Source organism: Triturus cristatus, chromosome 1_1 (assembly GCF_964204655.1).
Source record: "Triturus cristatus chromosome 1_1, aTriCri1.1, whole genome shotgun sequence".
NCBI lineage: Eukaryota > Metazoa > Chordata > Amphibia > Caudata > Salamandridae > Triturus > Triturus cristatus.
This window is the reverse complement of record NC_140579.1, coordinates 609,622,881-609,637,205: the sequence shown is the minus strand read 5'-3', so window position 1 is coordinate 609,637,205 and position 14,325 is coordinate 609,622,881.

Below are 14,325 nucleotides of genomic sequence, written 5' to 3'. Positions count from 1 at the left end.
TCCTTGGGTCCTTGGGACCTTGCAGAGGAAGCAGACCGTTGGGAAAGGGCCCAAGGTTCTGATGAGGTATGGGAGAGTACTTCCAACAGTAGTGGCTCAAGTAGCTTCCAGTCCAGTATTGGGGAAGAGGCTCAGAGTAGCCCAGCTAGGTCCCAGAGTAGTGAGAGGGGTGGAGGGGCTCACGGCCTATCTCAGTGGAGTAGGAGTGAGTGGGTGACTTCGAGTCCCCAGAGGCCCGAAACCCAGTCTCAGAGCCTGGATGGTTTCTTCAGGGAACACCAGGTTGGGGGCCTAGGCTGTCCTGTTAGTCCCTTTGAGGAGGATCACCGAGGGTATGGAGAACCTGGAGCAACTGTAAGTAGAGCTCCAGTGGTTCTGATGTCTGGCAGTACCGCTCCAGTAGGGAGGGTACAGAAGTCCAGCGAGAGGAGTGGCATGGGGCTGTGTTCCCCGGTGGAGGAGCCAGTGGGTCAGGAACCAGCCGGGAGGGCTGCGTCTCCTAGAAGTGACCATGGTGACCACGCGTCTGTCCTGGGGGATCTTCGCGCACTGTCAGGTGGACAGGGGATGGGAGATCTGCGCAAGGCAGAATGTCACGCAACATATGAGGCATATGTTACTCTCGGGGGGATGGTGTGTAAGTTCCCAGAAGTCCTGGAGTGCCAGGCAAGTACTCAGCCAAAGGGTTTAGACCCCTGGTTGGGAAGCCAGGTTCAGGATCAGCCTGACCTGGAGGGCAGGTCGACTGTAAGCAGTGCCCTGACCGATGTAGCTGTTAGGGGCACCACTCCAGTTGGGAGGGTGCCAGACTCTGGAAGGGGGTGCAGAGGGAGGGAGTCCTCGCCTCTGACCCCGGTGCAACCTGAGGGGTTAAACCCTAGGTTGGGAGACCAGTTCTCAGGGAGAGGTCCTGAGCTGGTGGGAAAGTTGAGTTATGAGGGTGCCTCTCAGAGGAAGAGAGGACGGAACCCTAGAAGAAGAGGTAGGGGGAGGAGAGCCTCGGCCGTGACTTTTGGTCAGCTTCAGGGTACAGACCCTAGGCTGGAGGATCAGTGGCAGTTTAGAACTGCCCTGATGAGGGGTAGAGTGGAGAATGGTTGCTATGTGCCAGGGGTTACTACCCCCCACTCTGTGGTTAGGCAAGGACCAGTGGCACCTGGATGGCCTAGGGCCTGGTCCTGGCCGCGGACAGCTGAGGAGTACCAGTGGGGTAGCCCAGTTGGTCCGCCGAGTTTTTTCAGAGGGAACCACGTGGGTTCAGAGTGCCGTAAAACCGGAGAGTGTCCCTGCCGTTGCGGGCCTGCGTCCGTGTTTTATCGCCCCAAGCAGGGAAGACCATCACGGTGGTGATTGGTCTACCCTGCGTTTTGGCTGGAAGGGGGTTGTTTTGGACTTGGCCCTTCTGGTAGGTTCACCCCTAAACTTTTTGCTTTTAATTGTGACCTGGTGTTAGTGATTTTTGGCTTCTGCGCACTTTACCACTGTGTCCCAGGGTAAAATGCGTGCGTGTAGTGAGGTTGGCCTGCCCTCCCATAGGAATGCATGGGGGAATGTATGTGCCCCTGGTAGTTCCTGATGCGTGGGGAGTGCAGGTGCGAGTTTGGTATGTACGGACTCGTGTGATGAAATGCTGCGCGATGATGTGTGCGGCATCAATGTAGCTAGTATGGACGTGCCACTTCTAGACGCTGGCATAAATGTGCAGTGACTGCCTGGCGCGTGATTGGCTGGCTGAGGTCATGTGATGGGCTAGGGAATCCCCAGTCTCAGGAGGAGTCACCCAGTGGTGAATGGGGAGATCAGCAGCCAGATGGGTGGGAGGAGTACACCTAGGACCTGAATAGGGGTGGGCTTTCCCCACACAATGCTGGCTCCGCCCACTGTGGTGCGACTGATGACCCTGGCCTGCTCTGTGAATAGGGAGAGGGGCTGAGCAAAACAAAGTGCTCAAGAACCAGTTGCATCTGGTTCGCCCCTCCCCTGCACCTTGAGACAAAGGTATTATGTGTATAAAAAGGGGCTGTGTCCCCTTACAAAATGTTCTCTTTCTGATCCTCACTTGAGGGGGGCCTGCTGCTGCTGGGCGCCAGGAGAGACCGCCACTCGGGACTGCCTCCCTGCTGGAGGGCCCTGTGAGCTGGCCCCTGGGCCCAGTCTTTGCCCCCCTGCTTCTGAAAACCTTGCCTGAAAGGCTTTTCCCTGGACCTTGCCTGCCAGCGCCGGGGAGGCGCTGAAACCTTGATTTATGGAAGAAGCGCCTGCATTTGTGGCCAGCAGCACGGCGCTACGACATTCTGCAAGGGAACCCCGACGTAGGGATTCCCCCGCTTTTGCCGTGTTTAAAGCGGGTGCCCACCCCGCATTGTGGCGCTCGTTGGCGGATGCCCACCCCGCTGATCTCTTTATTTTGCGGGAGCCCACCCCGCATATGTGTGTCTCCCGCGGGTGCCCACCCCGCTTATCTATTTATTTAAAGTGTGGGAGCCCACCCCGCATTGTGTATTTGAAGAACGGGAGCCTACCCCGTGTTGCCGGCGCCAAAGCCTCCAGGGCCGCCACGCTGCCCGCGGTGACCCGGAAGCAGTCCGGGAAGCTTTAGTGTGGGCGGGGCTGAAGCCCGGAGGAGAAGCGCCGCGTCCACCACCCAGGCGGGAGCCCACCCCGCACTGGGACGTGCTGCCTTCGTGTTCGGAGCCCGTAGGATCCGCATTCAAGTCCCGGGTCCCAGGAGGGGGCCCGGGTGAGGACCGCCGATACCGGCGAGAGAGGAGTCCCGCCTCCGCCATTCCCCCCAGCCGGTGAGTGTGCACGGGAGTCCGGTGGGGAGAGGCAGAGGCAGAGCGGCCCCGCCTGGCAGCGGGCCGCTCCAACGGGGCACAGTTGGTTCCGAGCGCGAGTGCGCTCCCTCGCTTTTGGGGGCATATTTGTTTTAGAGCCCCAAAGGCTCCAACGTTATTCTAGGCATTTCCTTGGTGTTCAGAGCCCCGAATTAGGCTCCAATGACGGGGGCATTTCTTTGGCGATTTCGAGCCCACGAGGCTCCAACGACGGGGCAAATTGTTTGTTAACGAGTCCCCCGAGCGGGACTCCAGCGAGGCGGGCATTCTTGGTGTAGAGTCCAGAGGGACTCCAACGGGACCGCAATATTTGTTTTAGAGCCCGAGCGAGGCTCCAGCACCTTGGGGGCATTTTTGTCTTGCTGAGTCCCCGAGTGGGACTCCAACCTTTTGGGGGCATAATTCCTTTAGAGCCCTGTGAGGCTCCAACGTTGGCCCCATCATTTGTATAGAGCCCACGAGGCTCCCCCATTGTCGTGGGGCATCCCAGAGAGGGCTCAGGAGGCACAGTGGTGCCCGGACTCATTCCCCCAGCTGCCCAGCACTTAGTGGGCAGCTGCGACATTTAGGTTGTGCTCAGTTGCTCCTGGCTTGCGCAGCCTGCGCAGTCTTGCCCTGACTCTGCTGGACAAAGGGCGTTTGAGCCCCTGAAAGGCCTGGTTGGCCTGGGGACAGTTTTCTTGTGTTGTGCCCTCACCTAGGGTACATGGGTATGTTTATTCCTGACAGTGGTCCATGAGGCCCTGTCGCATGTAGATAATCCCCTGTAAATTCTGCCCGTGCCAGTTGGCACAGTGTAAATTGTGTGAATATTATCTAATGTGTTTTGGTATAATACAAAGGCTATTTGTATATAATACCTTGTGTGGAGTTTCTTTTGTGGTGGGCCTTGGTGTTGTTGCTGGGTGCGCGCGCAAACGCTTTACACATTGCCTCCGGGATAAGCCTGACTGCTCGTGCCAAGCTACCAAGGGGGTGAGCAGGGGTTATCTTTGGCGTGCAACTCCCCAGCCCTGACTAGAGTGGTGGTTTCTGCCTGGCTTTGGCGCAAGCCCTAGCCAACCAGAAATCCCATTTCTAACAGTGCATGACACATTCAGCCTGGAAAATACGGGGTGGCATTTTTTGGCTATTGTCCTGAGGTGATTCAGTGGTCCCCCCGGTGTGACAGGTGATTGTACCCACAGATGTGTATGAGTTGAGGGGAGCTGTGGTGAGAGTGTCCAAGTGATGTGTACGCCCTCCTGGACATTGATGTGTGTGAAGGTTCCTTGTCATGTGGGTGAGTGTCTATGTGAAGTGTTGCACCACAGCTGCATGGAGGAGGCAACAGCTCTACCCATCTGATGTGAGGAGTAAGCCGTGCTGTGTGTCTGACTTGCTGGGCTAGCCCGACACCTGTGACACCCCACAGGCAAGTGGCACATGTGCAGAGTGAGGTATGTATCCGCTGTAGCGAATGGCAGGTGATTGATCTGTGCCTGTGTGTGTCTGTGTACTCTGCTGAGGTTGCGTCAGTGGGCTGGGGCATGTAACTGCTTTGAGGTGCTGTCCATCAGCCTGGTGTTGCATGTGATTCACAGTGTGTGCCATGATCAGGGAGTGTGTCGCACCACTCCTGCCACCTGTGTAGGTTCAATGCCATGTAGTGCATTGGGGCTTCCACAGAGACCAATGTCGATATGAGTAAGATGGGATTCCTTGGCAGCATCCTATGCCCTGTTCAACATATCATCGATGTTCAAATGTGTGTCTCTGTGACATGGAGCAGGTGTAGTGATGTTGTCTCACTTTGTCATCCTCACAGGTAACTGCCTACGAGAAGGGGGGGATCTGGAAGCGGATCGTCAGGCCTGTGAGAGTGGCGGGGGGTCGCAGTCGGCACCTAGCCCAAGTCAGAAAACGGTGGCAGGACATCCGGTGCTGGACCCAGCTGGGGCTCTCACCTCCACGCCCCCACAGCGGGCACCGACGCCTGACCACCCACATGATGCGTGTCCTGGCGGTGGTGTTCCCTGACCTGGATAGGCAGTTACAGGAGGGACAGCAGCAAGGAGGGGGTAGGTACCTGTCTGTTTGTTGTGTTGTGTGTCCCCAGCTTTTGGAAGTGCTCTGTAGCCTGGATACACTGCCAGGGTTTATATGTGCAGTGCATATTCTGTTCCCCCAAGTCAACCGGTGCTCTTATTCGTCCCTTCCCCTGCTTGACATGTGTCCCCTGGTCTGTGTGTAATCACAATTACACAGGGTCATCTAGCCTGCCAGTTGATCCAAGTGCATATTGCTTTCAGCATCATGTGGGAGGGTGGTCTGTGACATGTGTTGTTACCTTGCCTGTGCCCTGTCCTGTTCACTCTATTGGGGGTCCATATTTGTTGGCACTGATGATGAGTCTCAACATAGGAGTGTGAGGTTTCAAATGAACACACTTTCACCATGCATGACCAATGTTGTGGCCTCAGACATGATGTGCATGAGTGGGAGATATGCATAGTGCCAGGACGGTTGCTCATGTTACAGTCAGATCATTCCAGGAACAAGGAGCAGTGTGCCCACTACAGTCCCCTGAGACACCCTTGCCTCGTAATCATGTGTGTCATCCAACACTGTGTCCATTCTCAGTGTGTTCAGCATATATTTGCCTCTGTGGCATTGTTCCCTGGCCTCATTTGTATTTATCCAAAGTGTGCTACATGTGTCCACTGGACAGGGAGACCCCATTTGGCTTGTGCATACTCACACTGGGCAGTGCCTGTGTGTCTATTCACAACTATCTGTCGATGGATGTTTGTCACAAATATGTGTTGGCAGCCTCACAAGGTGATGTGGAGTACATTTGGGAAGTCTTGCTGCACATTTTAGTAAAGCCTGATTAAGAGGTGTCACTTCTTGATCTGTCTCAATCACATTGTCTCAGGTATGGGGGATTTGTGCGGGCGAGGCCTACATGGCCTGACCTTATGTCTCCTTGCCAGGTCTGACCTGTGTGTGAGAATTGGCTGGACAGAGACTCAACGTGCAGTGTCCCAGTGATCTTGTGCAGGGTTTAATGTTTGTGCTTTGCAGCATGTGTCAATTGTTTAGATACATGATTCCTGCTCATTCATGTTTTGCACCAGTGTGTGGTCAAGATGCTACGTAGTTTGGTCTTTGTGTGCTAAAATCTGTGTGGACATTCAGGCTTGCCATGGGGGTGTCTCCTCAGTGCAGGTATGCCTTTTTACAACACAATAGCAGGCCCATTAGCTCATGCATTGTCCTGGGTTTGGACATGTGTGGCACTCCACATGACAGGCAGTGGGTCAGATGTGTTGGCAACTGTGTCATCAGGTAACGGATGGCCATGTGACAACTGACATAATTCAAGTTGTTAGTCACAAGGTATTGTACCTTGGCACTCACAACACTTGTCAACAGGTCTTCATGTTTTCTATGCTTTAGTTTGATGTTTTGTTGTTAAGAACAATAATGTGCCTGCATGAGAGATGTCTCCCAAGGAAGTGCACACCAAACCACCTTTACACTTTCAGGGAACACACTGGCACACTTTTAAATAAGGCACTGTTCTAATGAGACTGTATTTCTGATTATACATATACATGTTCCCCCAGTGTTGTGGAAATTGGGTAGGTCCTTGGTTGTTGGTGATACCAACTTACGAGTGTCAAGTCATCAAGCCCTCCGTGGGCCCATGTATATGTACTTGCTGCAACTACATTTCTTTCTAACAGTGGCTTCTTTAAAGAAGGCTGCCAGCTTCTTCAATGACTGAGTAAATGTAGTTTTGTGTGCACCTCCTTAGGGGCCATCTGTTATGAAGGCACATGTGTGTTCTGTTCACAAAATGGCACATTCCTACATTCTGACCATGTCGATTGTGTCAAGTATTGTGATTCCCAAGGAACAAACTTTTTTTCGTTTTGTGTTCCAAAGTACTTACAGGTGTGGAGAAGTGTGGCTCAATGATTAGAGCGGCAGACCCTGATGCAGAGGTCTAGCCCGGGACCAGGGTTCAATTCCCTGCCTCGGCGGGTCTTGGGCTCAAAATTCCACGGACCTGATAAATCTCGCCTCGGTGCCTATTCCAATCATGGAGTCCCACTCTGCAACTCTGGGCAATAGCTTGCTTAATCTCCACAACGGCCCCCACAACGCTAAGGATGCCTGGCCTCCACCTTGGGGGTGCCCAGGAGTGGACGCCTCACAGGGAAAGCCAGGATGGGTTCCACAGCGGTATTCGTACAAGCGTCTTGAGACCCTTGCGGGTGAGTAGTGCGCTATACAAGTATCAAATTTACAATTTTTTGAGTGTGGGGACACCTTTGGTATTGAGGTGTGTTACTTTGCCATGGGGACACCACTACTGTTTCTTTCAGGGTAAACAAGAGGTGGCATGACTTCATTGTATTGCTGTGCTCACCTGTTCCCAGACACTAGCTCCTCAGTATTTTCTCATTCAAGTTTTGGGCTGGTGTGTCCTATTGTTTCTTGTGTCCAAGTGACATGGTGGGTCTACCAACTGGGGAGTACAGGGCTTACATATGTGCGGAGTAATCTAGCTGTTACACATGATGCATGGCCTGATATGCAGTGTGACCTATTGTTTTTGTACTCATGTGTCAGATGTATACAGGTGACTGATGTTTTTCTGTATCTTCACCTTGCCCACAGCATCATCATTGGGAACCGAGGGAGACACCGGCACGGACCTGGAGGAGGGACCCAGCACCAGTGCCACCAGTGCTGGCGAGTCTGCGGGAGCCAGTGGCACAGAGGGCGAGGGGAGTCAGTCAGAGGACCTGTCTGGTGGCGAATCCAACTACGACGCAGACGGGTCCGAGGCTGACCTCATTGAGGGGGCGGAGGCTGCTACAACACCTGGCAGCAGCCCAACATCTGTCCCCGCCTCCTCCATTCCCAGCACCACCCTCCCAGTTGCTCCGGTCCCTTCTGTCCGTGCAGGGCACCACCATGTCCCCTTCGGGACAGGCACCGCACCCCCTGCCCCTGTCACCCCTGCTGCCCTCAGTGCAGAGTCTGTGGACATACTGCGGCAGTTGCAGGTTGGGCAGGCATATGTCCACCATGGCCACACCACACTGCTAACACAGATGGTGTCGTTCATGGAGGGCATGTCAGCATCGATGTCTGAACAACGCAGGTTTCTGCGGTCCATGGACTCTTCACTGACGGCAGCAGTGAGTCTCCTGCAGCGCTCCGACCCCCCCCTACCCCAGCCCCATCCACACTTCCCTCTCCCATACCTGTCCCATGCACACCCAGACATTCCCATGCACGCACCCCACCAGACACAGGCAGCACACCAACAAGAAAGGGCAAGCGCACACCTCCTGTCACGCACACTCAGGGGGATGTAGGCACACCCACTGGGTCTGGGGCAAAAAGACATGCACGCAGCCACAGTCTGAGTCTGCAGGCCTCACAACCAAGTCCCTCCAAAAGCACTCCCCTTGGCTCCCCAGCCAAACTGACACCCGAAGAGCTGGCCATCACCCACACTGTGACACCACCCCGCAAGGGGGCGCGGAAGTCCCCGGCCAGGGTAGTCAAGTCCCCCCTGTCCACCCCCTCCTCCACGAGCGCTGCACCCCATCCCTCGCCCACCCCCCCCGGCCACCCCCAACCTCCGTTGGCCCTGGGGTTTCTTCCGGTGCAGGGCTTACCCTGGACGCCCTGGCAGCAGTGTGCAGCGACGTGCTGACATCCACCTTTGATGCTGCCCCACCCCCTGCGTTGGAGATGTCCACCCCTGCACCCACCACACCTGCCCTTCCCCCTCCTGTCCCTGCGGTGCCTGGTCCTTCCCCACATGATGCCCCCCCGGTCGTCGAACCTGAGGGTTCCAATGTGCAGGCAAGCTAGGGGGAAACGCGTGCCCATGTGTCCCCCCAAGGACTTCTATTGTGGACTGGCCATTGGCCTTTGTATATAGTGTCATTTCATGTTTTTTATTTTATGCTGAATAAAGCATTTATTTGTACTTTGCACACTATTGCATTTCAGGTATTGATGTTGGTGCTGAGGCTCCTGGAGTTGGTGTTGTGGTAATGTGTTATGGTTCTGAGAAATGTTCTCCTCTGATGGTCATGAGGTGGACCATGGTTTCTGCGTGCCATCACAAGGTCTCTGCAAAGAATCATTGTTAGTGTGTGTTATTTTGGTTTTGAGACATTGTCCCAAGGAGGGTTCCTTCCTCTGTTGCACCTGACATCTTCCCTGCCAAGAGTTGCACAATTGTTGTGCTGACCTGTGTCTACATTTCCTTTGTTGGTGACGGATCCCTTCAACTATGGCCATGTCTGCTCAGCAATGTCTCCGGTTGCATCGTCTGTGCCATCCTTGCTAGTCACTGTACTTGTGTAATGAGTATGTCGAAATGCCTTCATGGAGAAATTCTCCCTTTTCAGCACTATGCATGTGTGTACTCCCGGCATAGCACACATATGGTACTTTTTCTGCAGGGAATTTGGGCACCTGACTCACAATTGTGGGCATTGTATCTGTGGGAACTCCACCCTAATCCTTCCACGAGAGACAACATCTTGGTGGCTGACCCAGCACCTGAACATTCCTATCAGTCCTGGGATGTGTGTGACAGTGTGTGTTCCCTTTGGCTCTCTTAGTTTAGTAGGCAGTGACATGACTAAACAGTCTTGTGGCATGATCGCAGTGCGTTTATTGTGCTGCATCCACCAGGGGTGGGTATGCATGTGTTATTTGTCCTCACACCCACATGTGGTGTGTCATGCAGTGGGGGAGTGACATCCATCCTCCTGGGAGTGGGACACTGCTGTCAGTGATGTGTTGTTATGGCACTATCATCATTGTCCACAGTTAGGGATGCGTACATACACCCATGGAGTTGTGGTCATCTGATAATGATGTATACCTCCCCATGTCTCTGTCCACTGCTGGGAGTCCTCTGCACCCACCCTTCACATGTCTGTCCACTGCTGGGAGTCCTCTGCACCCACCCCTCACATGTCTGTCCACTGCTGGGAGTCCTCTGCACCCACCCCTCACATGTCTGTCCACTGCTGGGAGTCCTCTGCACCCACCCCTCACACGTCTGTCCACTGCTGGGAGAGATATGCACCCACCCCTCATATTGCAGGCCACTGCTGGGAGTCCTCTGCACCCACCCCTCACATGTCTGTCCACTGCTGGGAGTCCTCTGAACCCACCCCTCACATGTCTGTCCACTGCTGGGAGTGATATGCACCCACCCCTCATATTGCAGGCCACTGCTGGGAGTCCTCTGCACCCACCCCTCACATGTCTGGCCACTGCTGGGAGTCCTCTGCACCCACCCCTCACATGTCTGTCCACTGCTGGGAGTCCTCTGCACCCACCCCTCACATGTCTGTCCACTGCTGGGAGTCCTCTGCACCCACCCCTCACATGTCTGTCCACTGCTGGGAGTGATATGCACCCACCCCTCATATTGCAGACCACTGCTGGGAGTCCTCTGCACCCACCCCTCACATGTCGGTCCACTGCTGGGAGTCCTCTGCACCCACTCCTCACAGGTCTGTCCACTGCTGGGAGTGATATGCACCCACCCCTCATATTGCAGGCCACTGCTGGGAGTCCTTTGCACCCACCCTTCACATGTCTGTCCACTGCTGGGAGTCCTCTGCACCCACCCCTCACATGTCTGTCCACTCCTGGGAGTCCTCTGCACCCACCCCTCACATGTCTGTCCACTTCTGGGAGTCCTCTGCACCCACCCCTCACACGTCTGTCCACTGCTGGGAGAGATATGCACCCACCCCTCATATTGCAGGCCACTGCTGGGAGTCCTCTGCACCCACCCCTCACATGTCTGTCCACTGCTGGGAGTCCTCTGCACCCACCCCTCACATGTCTGTCCACTGCTGGGAGTGATATGCACCCACCCCTCATATTGCAGGCCACTGCTGGGAGTCCTCTGCACCCACCCCTCACATTTCTGGCCACTGCTGGGAGTCCTCTGCACCCACCCCTCACATGTCTGTCCACTGCTGGGAGTCCTCTGCACCCACCCCTCACATGTCTGTCCACTGCTGGGAGTCCTCTGCACCCACCCCTCACATGTCTGTCCACTGCTGGGAGTGATATGCACCCACCCCTCATATTGCAGGCCACTGCTGGGAGTCTTCTGCACCCACCCCTCACATGTCGGTCCACTGCTGGGAGTCCTCTGCACCCACCCCTCACAGGTCTGTCCACTGCTGGAAGTGATATGCACCCACCCCTCATATTGCAGGCCACTGCTGGGAGTCCTCTGCACCCACCCCTCACATGTCTGTCCACTGCTGGGAGTCCTCTGCACCCGCCCCTCACATGTCTGTCCACTGCTGGGAGTCCTCTGCACCCACCCCTCACATGTCTGTCCACTGCTGGGAGTCCTCTGCACCCACCCCTCACATGTCTGTCCACTGCTGGGAGTCCTCTGCACCCACCCCTCACATGTCTGTCCACTGCTGGGAGTGATATGCACCCACCCCTCATATTACAGGCCACTGCTGGGAGTCCTCTGCACCCACCCCTCACACGTCTGTCCACTGCTGGGAGTCCTCTGCACCCACCCCTCACATGTCTGTCCACTGCTGGGAGTCCTCTGCACCCACCCCTCACATGTCTGTCCTCTGCTGGGAGTCCTCTGCACCCACCCCTCACATGTCTGTCCACTGCTGGGAGTCCTCTGCACCCACCTTCACATGTCTGTCCACTGCTGGGAGTCCTCTGCACCCACCCCTCACATGTCTGTCCACTGCTGGGAGTGATATGCACCCCCCTCATGTTGCAGGCCACTGCTGGGAGTCCTCTGCACCCACCCCTCACATGTCTGTCCACTGCTGGGAGTGATATGCACCCACCCCTCATATTGCAGGCCACTGCTGGGAGTCCTCTGCACCCACCCCTCACATGTCTGTCCACTGCTGGGAGTGATATGCACCCACTCCTCATATTGCAGGCCACTGCTTGGAGTCCTCTGCACCCACCCCTCACATGTCTGTCCACTGCTGGGAGTCCTCTGCACCCACCCCTCACATGTCTGTCCACTGCTGGGAGTGATATGCACCCACCCCTCATATTGCAGGCCACTGCTGGGAGTCCTCTGCACACACCCCTCACATGTCTGTCCACTGCTGGGAGTCTGCTGCACGCACCCCTCACATGTCTGTCCGCAGCTGGGAGTCCTCTGCACCCACCCCTCACATGTCTGTCCACAGCTGGGAGTCCTCTGCACTCACCCCTCACATGTCTGTCCACTGCTGGGAGTCCTCTGCATCCACCCCTCACATGTCTGTCCACTGTTGGGAGTGATATGCACCCACCCCTCATATTGCAGGCCACTGCTGGGAGTCCTCTGCACACAACCCTCACATGTCTTTCCACTGCTGGGAGTCCTCTGCACGCACCCCTCACATGTCTGCCCACAGCTGGGAGTCCTCTGCACCCACCCCTCACATGTCTGTCCACTGCTGGGAGTCCTCTGCACCCACCCCTCACATGTCTGTCCACTGCTGGGAATCCTATGCAGCCACCCACCCCCTTGGTGCAGTACACTGCTGTCCTGGGCCTACACACACACCAATATAGTGGTAATATGCTGCACCAGGCCGTAGGCCAACATTCGTGGCGTGTGTACGCCTTGTATCCCAAATGTACTGGTGCTGTAGGGGTACGTGTGATACGGACCGTACCCCCGCATTCATGGGGTGTGTACGGTCCGTACCACCCGTACCCCTACGGCACAAATACAATGGTGATACGGCCCGTACCCACGCTATGTATGCGTGGGTGCAGTCCGTATCACTATAGTAGTGGTGCCGTAGGGGTACGCGTGGTACGGCCCGTACACAAGCCCTGTGAGCATGTGTACGGTTCGTTCCACGCGTACCCCTACGGCACCACTCCAATGGTGTTACGGACCGTACACACGCTCTGGGGGCGTGTGTACGGTCCGTACCATGCATACCCCTATGGCACCACTCCAATGATGTTACGGACCGTACACACGCTCTGAGGGCGTGTGTACGGTCCATACCTCGCGTACCCCTACGGCACCACTACAATGGTGATACGGACCGTACACACGCTCTGAGGGCGTGTGTACGGTCCGTACCACGCGTACCCCTACGGCACCACTACAATGGTGATTCAGACCGTACACACGCTCTGAGGGCGTGTGTACGGTCCGTACCACACGTACCCCCACGGCACTACTGATATAGTTCTACAGACCGTACGCACGCTATGTATGTGTGAGTACGGTGCGTATCACTGTTGTAGTGTTGCCGTAGGGGTAGGCGTACACGTCCACTTCTGTTGTTGCGTGACGCAGGGATTGGTGGACACGCCCCCCTGGAGTGACCCGACCCTTGAGGTAATGTATGTCCTCAATATTGTAGGTTTTAATTTGGGTAGGGGGTATGTTTCCTGGCCCTCACCCCCCCTTGGCCCCTGGGTGTTGTTCTCACCTTCTGCAGCATGTGCATAGGGTTCGGTGCATCAGGTCGTAGGCTAAGAGGGCCGGGATGACACGTAGGATGGGGTCCATGGCTGTCCGTCACGTACCGGTGCTCCGTTTTCGCGTCGGACTCAGTTTTCCGGCTTTTTTTGGCTGCCGTAAAAAAATAGCTGTGCGGAGTGATGTAGGGACGAATCGTACTTGCTGGTCCGTAAAACGCTGCCTGACTCCGTACGGACGTCGCATACGCGCTGTCCAGGATCAGACTCGTAGGTATTTTTTTATAGCCGTACGGTGTTTTGTACGATTCGTACGGAAATGGTATTTTTGTACGAATCGTACTTGCTGGATTGTACGGTGGATTTCCCGGGTACGAGTCGTATGGAGAATACGCTCCGTACAACGAATCGTACCCGGGTTTTACAGGATCGGAATCGGCACCTCTGTATAATTACCAATCAATAAAAAATAATTACCAATAAAAATTTATTACCAATTAATAATTATTTAACAATAAATTAATCAATACCAATAAATAAAACTAAATTACTTAATTACAATTAAATTACTTCCCACTCTATTCCCCTATAAACCCACAACCCGCTACAAAACTAAAACGCAAAATGTAATTATAAATAATTAATAATTCCTAAAAATTATTAATTAATTAATTCTAATTAAATTACTTCCCACACTATTCCCCTGTAAACCCACTACGGTACCAAAACGCATAATTCACTTAATAAAACATTACTAACTTAAAAAAAAAAAAAAAAAAATATATATATATATATATATATATATATATATATATATATATTTCCAAATATGTCAAGTATAACGACCACCACCGAGCTTTTCAATCACCAGATCTTAGTTTATTAGGTAACGCGTTTCGCCTGACACAGCAGGCTTGATCACACCCGGAGTCGTGGGATGAATACACGTTTATACTATCAGGGAATCAAAACAGAAAACGGACAGCATACAAACTAGTATCAGCCAAGT